The sequence below is a fragment of the Triticum aestivum genome, chromosome 4D (genome assembly GCF_018294505.1).
Source record: "Triticum aestivum cultivar Chinese Spring chromosome 4D, IWGSC CS RefSeq v2.1, whole genome shotgun sequence".
NCBI classification, from domain to species: domain Eukaryota; kingdom Viridiplantae; phylum Streptophyta; class Magnoliopsida; order Poales; family Poaceae; genus Triticum; species Triticum aestivum.
In genome coordinates this window covers 356,918,226-356,928,553 of record NC_057805.1, presented here as the reverse complement: position 1 = coordinate 356,928,553, position 10,328 = coordinate 356,918,226, and the positions used below count along the sequence as shown (strand labels likewise).

Sequence of the window (10,328 nt, the reverse complement as noted above, 5' to 3'; positions counted from 1 at the left end):
GATCGCGTTCAACAACTATCTCACGTGGTTTCTTGCAAGTACCCGCGTGGAGGTATGCAAGCCAGCGCATGCTGAGGAGATTCTGGAAGAACCCATCATTTTTGATGAGGTAGCCCAGCACCAGTACAACGCATTAGTCAGGAAAGGCAACTCAGTGATCCCTTCAGCTCCAATGATGAACTCTGTGGTTTGCCCTTTTTGCTTTTCCATTCGCACTATTCAGATATTCGCTTGCCTAACACTTTGATACCGTTTCTGTTCCTAGCGTGCCCAGATCAAGAAAGCAGCTGATGAGACCGAGACTATTCTGGAAACAACCCCGGCTGGCAAAAGCGATGGGGAAGGTGCACTTCGAGCATTCATTAAGGTTCACATCTCCTTCAAACTAGCACTTAACATATGTTGCTACGTTCCATGTCTCATTCACTTGTACATGTTGCAGCGCTAGGGCCAAAAGTTAAGGTGGCTATCAAACCTTTTCGGTTGTCGTGACCCCGAGTACGTATCACCAGAACGGTCTAGGTCGGCGACACCATCAGATCCCGCTTCGGGGCAGGGCCATGGTGAACCTTTGGAGGATGAGGATGTGGGTATGGTCACCCAATAGGTATGGCATGACGATATATATCCATTTGTTGATGCATTGCTAACTATATCCTCACACACGGTCTTTCCATATCTTCTGTTGATGCATAAGTTGCTGATGATATGACCGTGGGGACGTACCAGGCTCGGTCTGCATACGAGTTGAATCCTAGGAAGGGAATCAACAAGTATACACCTAAAGACTTCACCCAAAGAGGCCAAAGAGGCAAAAGGACGGTCGACACCTCGCAGATGGCGGCTTTGGATGACTATTTGGATGACGATGTAGATGACGTGGAGGAACCGGAGCCGGAGCCGGAGCCGGAGCGGGTTCCTCTTCCTAGGAAGGTGAAGAAGATAAGCGTCAAGAGGGGGGAAGGAGCCAACAAGCGCGGAAAGCACTAGTCATCGTCCTTTATTTATAATGTTGAACTTAGAGTGGTGGTAACTCTTAGTAATGTGGATTTTGTTATGTCGTTGAACTTGGAGTGGTGGTAGTTCTATGTTAAACTTGAACTTATTGTGATGGTCCTTTCTAAGAAATGATGTCTTTGTTGAACATTTTTTGAACCTTACTGTTTATTATACGAAATGTTGAACTGTGGCTGAAAATGACCCAGTCTGAATGACAAAAAAAACACTAAGTGTTTGTGCGGCGCCTAGCTGGGAGGTGCCACACTCTACAGTGCAGCGCCTAGCTGCTAGGCGTTGCACTGTACAGTGTGGCGCCCCAGGCTAGGCGCTGCACAAACATTTAGCGAAATTTTGGGCCCAAACTGGATGCCTACCTTCTGTTGCTCTCTGGATAGCTACAGACTTGTGCGGCGCCTAGCTGGGAGGCGCCACACTCTACAGTGCAGCGCCTAGCTGCTAGGCGTTGCACTGTACAGTGTGGCGCCCCTAGGCTAGGCAAGATTTGGGAGAGGATTTGAGAGGGGGAGAGAGTGGGAGAGGGGGCAAAGCTCGGGGAGAGAGTGGGAGAGTGTGTAGTGTGTGGGGGGTGGGGAGGGGGGCCAGCCAAGTGGCTGGATAAGTCACAGTGCAGCGCCTACGCGCTAGGCGCTGCACTTTACATGTGTGGCGCCTAGTTCGGAGGCGCTGCACTGCTGGGTGCGGGTCCAGGGGCTGCCACGGTGGACAGGAGTGCAACGCCGCCGCGCTACGCGCTGCACAGTAGGGTGTGGCGCCGGCGTGGCGGGCGTTACACAAAAGGGTCAGGGGAGTGAAATAGTTTCGCACCCAGTTCATTGTGTGAAATGATTTCGTCCCGAGGTCAAAATTGTCAAATTTGCCGTTTCGGACGCCCGCCACGGCACCGCGTGTCTCCATCGTTCCCACGCAGCACCCAAACCCCTTGGCCCCACAGCTCAGCCGCCTCTGGTTAGAAACTGCTTTAAGCAACACGAAGTCCAGCATTGTCTTAGCTAAGCAGCCAGATATCGACGCGGCGATAATAAACAAGAAACCGTTTGGATTGGAGCCTCCGCCGCCGGGTCGCAGCTGTTCCTGAACCCGCCCCATACGCCGGCCGCCCATCGACGCGCTCAACCGAGCCGGGTCGCAGCTGCTCCTGAACGCACGGCCTTGGGTGCACCAGCCAGGCGCGACTCGTAGCCGAGCCGCGCCGATGCCGGCGGCTCCTGCGGTACCTATATCTGCGCGTGGGGTTAGACTGACAGCTGGGACCGGCGGCTCACAGGGCAGAGCGGAGCGGAGCTCTAGGAGGCCACCACCCCAAATCCCCTTCCTCTGCACATCGCCAGTTTCACCGCCGCTGCGCCCGCACGACGCTGCAGGTGGCGCAGCCGCCATGGACGAGGAGGCGAAGCCCAACACGAGCGAGGAGGCCAGCTCCAAGGCCGCCCCCGCTGCCGCTGCTGCTGCCGCCGCCACTGCGGCCGAGGCGGCCACTCCGCCGACGCCCTCGGGCTCGGAGTCGCCGGAGGGGGGGAAGGAGGAGGTGGGCGATTTGGTGGAGAGGGTTGCGGAGCTGGTGGACGAGATCGCGGTGATCTCCGACTTCAGGAACGCCTACCGGAGGCAGTTCTGCAACCTGTCGCGGCGGATCCGGCTGCTCGCGCCCATGATGGAGGAGGTCAAGGAGGGGCCACGCCCGTTGCCGGAGGCGTCGGTGGCCGCGCTCAGGCAGCTCAGGGACGCGCTCGCCGGCGCCCGGGAGCTGCTCCGCCTCGGCAGCAACGGTAGCAAGATCTTCCTGGTGGGATTTCTCGACTATAGCTCATTGTTTTCTTGTCTTGTTTATACGGTGCATCCGAAATTGCCCATATTCTTGCACCTCTTGCGCTAGATAAGGTTGTATCTGTGGAGTTCAAGAAAATTTCGCCTGACGAATTAGATTCTATTTTACCGTGCTGTGCTGCAGAATTGGAATTTCTCGCTAATCACTTTGTAACTTGTTGCCTTTTTTTGCTTGTGTAAAAACTTATCAAAAATTGCTGAGGTTGGACCAGGTTTTGAATTCCCGGGTGTCAAATCAATGCCGGGCCAGAGTAGTTGACAACTTAACATTGTTTAGTGGTGTTGAATAAGTCTGCTAATACCGTAGGTTATTATTGGTTTTGTATACACACCATGGGTGAGCCTAGGAAAAACCAAGTATAATTACTGAATTCTATACCTTCTAATTTTGGTGTGACCAATATTGTAGTTCTAAATACGGAAGTTTGAGAGACTAGTCACCCGTGTAACCGCAGGATTGTGCAAGAGTAAAAGATAGCTGTGACTTTACTCCAAAAGAACTAGTTATTCTGTTCACCACCATTGCTATTTAATCACCATACCTGGGGTCACACTAGCATTGCTCACAAAATGCATATTTGCAGCTGGAAAGCTGATAGGACTTGTTCAGCTGTGTGTGTTTTTGGGTGCAGTTGAAAGCAATTGCTCTCAATGCTAGTCTTTAGTTGTATCTATATGTCAGTTGTTGGTGGTGGTCTGTTCACCTCATACCCCCTCCTGATACCAGCCATTAGATCTGTTGCAAATGGCTGAGATGGTGGTCCTGTTCGCTACCAAAGTTGTGATAAAATTACCAGCAAGTGCCACTTATATGTAACTAGCATAATGCCCATGTGTCGCTACGGTACCAAAAAGTGGACGAAGCACAGAGACTGGGGAGGAGGGGTGGTTGGAGAATGCGTATCGGGGAGGAGCGGCTGCAGGAAAAAAATTGGTTGTCGGATTGACTGGCTGGTTCTTGTCGTGGAAAAAAATTACGTACTGTCATGTACTTTTAAAATACTTTCCCATGCAAGACATGAGTGAGGCGGGTGGCTTGTTGGACCAGAAGGGATCGAGTAGGTTCTGGATGGATCAGGAAGATTGGGATGAAGTGGGGAGGGTGTACTCGCCGCCACCACCACCAACTCCAATTTATATATGATATAGTTACGTAATAGGAAAGTCCAATTTATATAAGATAGTTATGTAATAGGAAACAACGAGGGTATCACGTAGGATAAGTTTAGCATCATCAGTTTTTGTGGCTCAACCTGTGGGTACTTAATTTGTTTTGTCCATAGCAACTCACTGGAAGGAAACCTCCAATGTGGCCAGGACACTGGCTGAGATTCTCAGCCGTAGTATAAGGCCCCGTTCTGATCTTCTCCGGCTTCATTGAATAGCCAGCTTCCCGAGAAGCTAGCCGCCGCCAGCTTCCTACGGGAGCAGGATGTGTTCAGCAGCTCTGAGCAGCTCCAGATTTTCCCAACTCTCCCTCAGCATGGGCCAGCAGCCCACGAAGGGAGCTTGAGGCCCAGTTTGATGGCTCGTAACGAGAGGAAAACTGTTCGATCAGAGAAAAACGGTTTGAGGATTCACTTCGGGAGGGCATTCCTATGTAATTTAGAGCAACTTCCACTTCTGGTTTTTATGAAGCTACGCTTCCGCTGCTTCAGAAATTTGCATTGCGGGCTGCTCTTTCTCCAGGAGCGGGCTTCTTGAAGCTGGGTCGTTCGGCTGGCTTCTGCTGGCTATTTCCAGAAGTTGGATCGTGGAGAAGACCAGAACGGGGCCTAAGTCTTCTTCCTTTTGCTGCATCTTGGGCCAGGGCCCAGGACTATTAGTCTATTTCTATGGTTTCTCTGTTGCTCAGCCCTGGTCTTGTTTATTTAAACAATATTTATGCACTGGAGCTGGACGACTCAGATATCTAGAGACTTTGATCAGCATGTTGTAACATTCATTTATGATGATTTTGTCGATTAGTTAGTTATGGAAGTTTAATATCTACAAACCTTCTTTTTCCCGGGGGCGAGGGTGGGACATGACTTTGCGGCATGGATTGATCATTTTGCACTGAGATTCTGTGCCAATTTATTGGTGATACTGATTTCAAAAAGTAAAAAAAACTTTTCCTGCGAACTTCAAATGTGCCCTGCAATGTTACATGTTAGGCATGGATGGATGTGGACATGGCGGTGATAAGGATGGAGTACTATTGCTAGTTGCTCGATACAAGGAATACCTGATAACTCAAAGTTGTTCACCACTGAGGATAGTATATATACTTAGCTTACGTCTGTGGTCCGGGGAAGTGGTGAATTTAGTGTGAATCGTCTGTCATAATCGCATTTGGCGGATCATGATTGTTGCAAATTATCATCAGCTGCATCGGGCAGCTGCACTACTGTGATAGGTGTTTCGGAGGGTATAGATAGGTAGTATCTGGAGCTCCATATTGATGGTGCAACTGATGGACTATTATACAAATAATGAGACCGAGGGTACTAGAACTGTTGGTACACTTGTAAGAATAAGCAAGAAGATGCACTGGTATATTAGTCCCACGAAATAAGCAATGAGATTGAGTCTGCTCCTTATGGGTCAAAGCCAGGTCACATGGGGATGCCATTGCACTCCGATCACTGGGATATTGCCCAGTCCTTGATGGACTGATTATATGAGGAAAAATGGAAACACCAGAAGGATCTGAATCACACTTTAATGGGAATAATACTCCACAAGGTTTCATCCACGTAAGGAGAGCCAGGGCTCAAGATCAGGTGAAAGGCGTAGTTAATAGACAATTTATTTTAGCCATAGCTGCTAAGCCACTAAGTGTTTAAGGGGGTAAAAAGATCTAGTAATATATTTGGAGTCATGTTTGTGATGCAGTTTTACAGGGTAAAAAACTAGTGTCTCAGTGCGTGATATTTTAGGTCGAAGGCTATGTGCTGTCTGAATTGCACTGCATAGGATAACTTTAAAATAGTTTTAGTTATAATTTTTACGTGATTACTTTTGAGAAATAACGACACTATGCTCTGTTCTGATGAGGTATGTGATGGTCAATCAAGCACTTCTATATGTTTGCACGGGTGTGTTCATTAAAAAGTAGCGAGGCTGTGTAGTTGAGTGGGCTAATATTTCTTGATCCGTATACCTTGATGAACACTAAAATACTGTTAGTCAGCAGATCTTGTGGTTAATTTTTGCTGTATAAATTTGCAACTGCTTTCCATACATATTTAAATCATGACCATTTTCCAACAATTAGTGGTTTCCCCATTTGCAGGTTCTCGAGAGAGAGAAGATAATGCAGACTTTCCAGGACATTACCTCGAGGCTTGAGCAAGCCTTAGCTGGTATCTCGTTTGATGAGCTTGGCATATCAGATGAAGTAAGGGAACAGGTAATTTTTCTCACTCTTGAGTTGTCAGTGAAACCTTTTAGATTTTTGGCTTTGATTTGTTTTGTTTGGCTTTTCTTGCTTATCTGCAGCTGAAACACTTGCAATGTTGTGCAGGTTGAACTGGTGCATGCTCAATTCAAAAGAGCAAAAGAACGACCAGATACATCGGATGACATTCTCTTTAATGATCTAATTTCTGCCTATAACTCAAGCACCAATGATAATGTTGATCCAGATATCATTCAAAGGTTATCTGAGAAGTTGCAGCTTGTCACCATATCTGACCTCAATCAAGAATCATTGGCCTTGCATGAGATGGCTAGTGGAGGGGATCCCGGTGCAGTTGTTGAGAATATGTCAATGCTGCTGAAAAAGATCAAGGATTTTGTGCAGACCCAGGATCCTATAGGCATCCCAGCAAGTACAACAAACCCTTCCCGAGATGACAACTTGACATCTCCTGTTGTCCCGGATGATTTTCGTTGCCCAATATCACTGGATTTAATGAAAGACCCAGTTATTGTCTCCACTGGCCAGGTCTCTGCCTAACTTTATTTTTTGTTTCCTATCAATCTGTAGACTTCCATTTATATTTCAACTCACAAGAATTTCTTCAAAATGTTTGTATTCAGACTTACGAGCGAGGTTGCATAGAGAGATGGTTGGAGGCAGGGCACGGCACCTGTCCTAAGACGCAGCAGAAGCTACCAAATAAATCTCTAACTCCAAACTATGTGCTCCGTAGCCTCATAGCTCAATGGTGTGAAGCAAATGGTGTAGAGCCGCCAAAGCGCCCTGCTCAGCTTAATAATACACCAGCAACATGTACCGCCTCTGAGCATAGTAAAGTTATTGAGCTCCTGCAGAAACTATCATCCCAGAACCTTGCAGATCAATGTGGAGCTGCAGGTATGCTTCGTCAGCTTGCCAAGCGTAGCGCTGAAAATCGTGCTTGTATAGGAGAAGCTGGTGCTATTCCTATCCTTGTGAGCCTTCTACCAACCACCGATGTTAGCACCCAGGAACATGTGGTTACTGCTCTCCTGAATCTTTCTATTTATGAAGAGAACAAAGCAAGAATAATTACCTCTGGAGCTGTTCCTGGAATTGTACATGTGCTAAAGAGAGGCAGCATGGAGGCTCGGGAGAATTCAGCTGCCACACTGTTTAGCCTATCACTTGTGGATGAGAACAAGGTGACAATAGGGGCTTCTGGGGCAATTCCAGCTTTGGTGCTGCTATTGGGTAATGGAAGTCAACGGGGTAAAAAGGATGCAGCAACGGCACTATTTAACTTGTGTATCTATCAGGGCAACAAGGGTAAAGCTGTTAGAGCTGGATTGGTCCCTATACTACTTGAACTTCTAACAGAGACTGAAAGTGGAATGGTTGATGAGGCCCTGGCTATACTGGCAATTCTCTCGAGCCATCCTGAGGGAAAGGCAGCCATCAGCGCTGCCGCCGCCATACCAATTCTAGTTGGAGTTATGAGGAATGGATCCTCGAGGAACAAGGAGAATGCTGCGGCTGTTCTGGTGCATCTCTGTAATGGCGAACAGCAGCAACAGCATCTTGCAGAAGCACAGGAGCAGGGCATTGTGACCTTGCTGGAGGAGCTAGCAGAAAGCGGCACAGACAGGGGGAAGAGAAAAGCGATCCAGTTGCTTGAACGGATGAATAGGTTTCTGAAGCAGCAGAGCCAAGCCCAGGGAGACGCGATGGCACAGGCGCATGCTCAGTCCCAAACCCTGTCCCAGGCTCTGGTTCAAGTTCAAGCAGATACTCAGCTAGAGGAATCACTGCCTCCTACATCATCTCATCTTCCTGAGAGATGAGGTGAATGATCATTAGCTCCCCATTCTAGGTAGTGGTTTGTTTTTGGGCCGTCTGCCAGGTGGAAGACCTCCTGCAATTCTTGCTCTGCAGGTGTGCGTTTTGGCTGTACAATGTTGTCAGGAATAGGAAGGCCCGGCAGCGCAGCGTGATTTAGGGCTGTGAGCATGTTGACAGGTCAGTTTTGCAACCATGGTTGGTGCTGTTAACCCGTGTTTGTTTGTAGTTGGTACAATGTGTCGGTGATTCAAGGTAGGATCCTCGAGTTTTAGGGAGGTATATCGTCATGCTTGTACTGGGTGCCTGGTACATGACTAATTTGTGGCTTCCTAGGGTGGTAATTTTACTTGTCTGAGAAAGAAGAGAGCTTCAGTAAAGCCTAGTTTTTGTGTTCAGCTAAGTTTCTGCTCTGGATACTTTCCAAGAGAATAGCTGGAGCATGGATTGTTCTTGACGTGTAACTTCAAGAAATCCATGTGGTGGTGTTCTGATTAATCTGCCCGCATGTTGTTGTCATGAAATTTGCCGTAGATTTCTCGTTTCTTTCGGCTGTTGTCCGGGTCCGGGGCAATGTAGCTGGATTCTTGATGGAACTCCCAACCTGATATGATGATATCAAGCGACGTGCCTGGCCGGACCGAGGCCGCCGCCTGGAGCCGAAGGGGAGAGGCGGCGATGACTCCGATTGGAGGACGTCACGCTCGGCACACTAGCTTGTGTCCCAGACACACTTAACTGTCATGGCGAATCGGCGCAGCCGAAAGGGGAGGGGCACGCCGGTGACTCGGGCCACATGCGCGTGCCTCCCACGTACCTTTCCTTTCGTCAACGGTGGGTAGGACTTGGGAGCGAGGGAGAGATCGGGCCGGCCTCAATTATGCGCAGATCGATCAGCCCGACCGCGAAGAAAGTGAGCGAGCTTGGTTTGCTGTTAGACTCGAGTCGGAGCCTGATGCGACTGGCGATGTAAATGCATGTGGTGGCACTTCATGACACTGTTCCTGCCCGGTTCCTTTTCACGAACAGATTCGGGCAGATGCCAGCACCACCATCTTATTTATAAGCCACAGTGGCACGCGCCTTTCCAACTCGAGCCCACGACCAAATGCCGCGCGCGCCGTCGAGTTATTCTGGCGTTCCTTCCACAACGGCATGCTTGATGCTTCCCTGTGCATCGCATCGCATTATTGCCGCTTGATTGATTGGTTGCGCCCGGTCGATCTGCCGGCGACAACCACCCTATCAATCAAATTAAGAAAAAGAATTAAGCTGCTGCTTGCATTATTAAGAAAATTGAGCTAGCAAGCACTCAATCCCACCCCTAAGAAAAGCTTAAAGCTCATGCATTATGCCATAGTCTATGCTACATGTGGTGACCTCGTGGCTGATCTGCGAATTAGTGCGATATGATGACGCTGATACGCGACGAATCATCGCTCGGAATCAACACGTACGGGGAGAAACATTGTTTATTAGCACCCCGTGTCGATCTGTGTCCACTAGCATTCACTTCTCTAGTCGCAGGTTTGGCGTCGTTGTCTTGTAAGTAACAACTAACAACGACTAGTTCGTCGACGAGTCGTTTGGTTCTGGCCAACGGAGCCGAATATATTGAGCTCGATCGCTTCAGGCGTAGAGTAGACGCCGCGACCTTTGACAACGTTGGCATTTTTGCAATCTTGAGAGTGAAATGAATGCAAGTATGTACCAGAGCCGATGTAACGTTCTTACCAATCAGGAAAATAAAAGGTTTTGCAATCTTACAACGTTGACATTTTTCCAATCTTGAGAGTGAAATGAAGGCTAAGTACTCATATATACCAGAGCCAATCTTAACGTTCTTAACAATCACTTGCAGCTCAACCGCGAAAAAAAAAAAATCACTTGCAGCTAGCTAGCGATGCCGCAGTGTTGCCAACCGCTGGTTCCTGTCCCCGGCACCACGATAGCCTTGTGGTGAGGACCTCCTTTGCACCAGCTTTCATCGCGGTTCATGAGATGATATCTCAGCTCAGTACGCTGACGACGATGCTAGCCAAACTATAAAGATACAGTAACCCACATACCCAAAGCAACTGACCCGGATGCTGCACGCGCGGTGGGCATGCAGATAGCCGGATCGCGATCCGCCCCACCTCAGCCAGGACTGCCCACCTGCGCCCATGCATGAGAGGAGCACGACCATGCAGACTCATGCACGCCGTAAACTAAAGGCGACTGGGCGCTGCAAGGCCGCCAGCCGCCAGGGGCAGTGGGT

The 10,328-nt window shown here is 49.0% G+C and overlaps 1 pseudogene across 1 annotated transcript; it reads left to right on the top strand.

The window, feature by feature from the left end:
• The first annotated feature begins 2,047 nt into the window (after positions 1-2,047).
• On the top strand, positions 2,048-8,466 carry LOC123097898 (protein spotted leaf 11-like; annotated as a pseudogene). Its single transcript, XR_006447542.1, has 4 exons — positions 2,048-2,803; positions 6,122-6,238; positions 6,353-6,775; positions 6,871-8,466. The product of XR_006447542.1 is annotated as a protein spotted leaf 11-like (transcript).
• Positions 8,467-10,328: the final 1,862 nt, after the last annotated feature.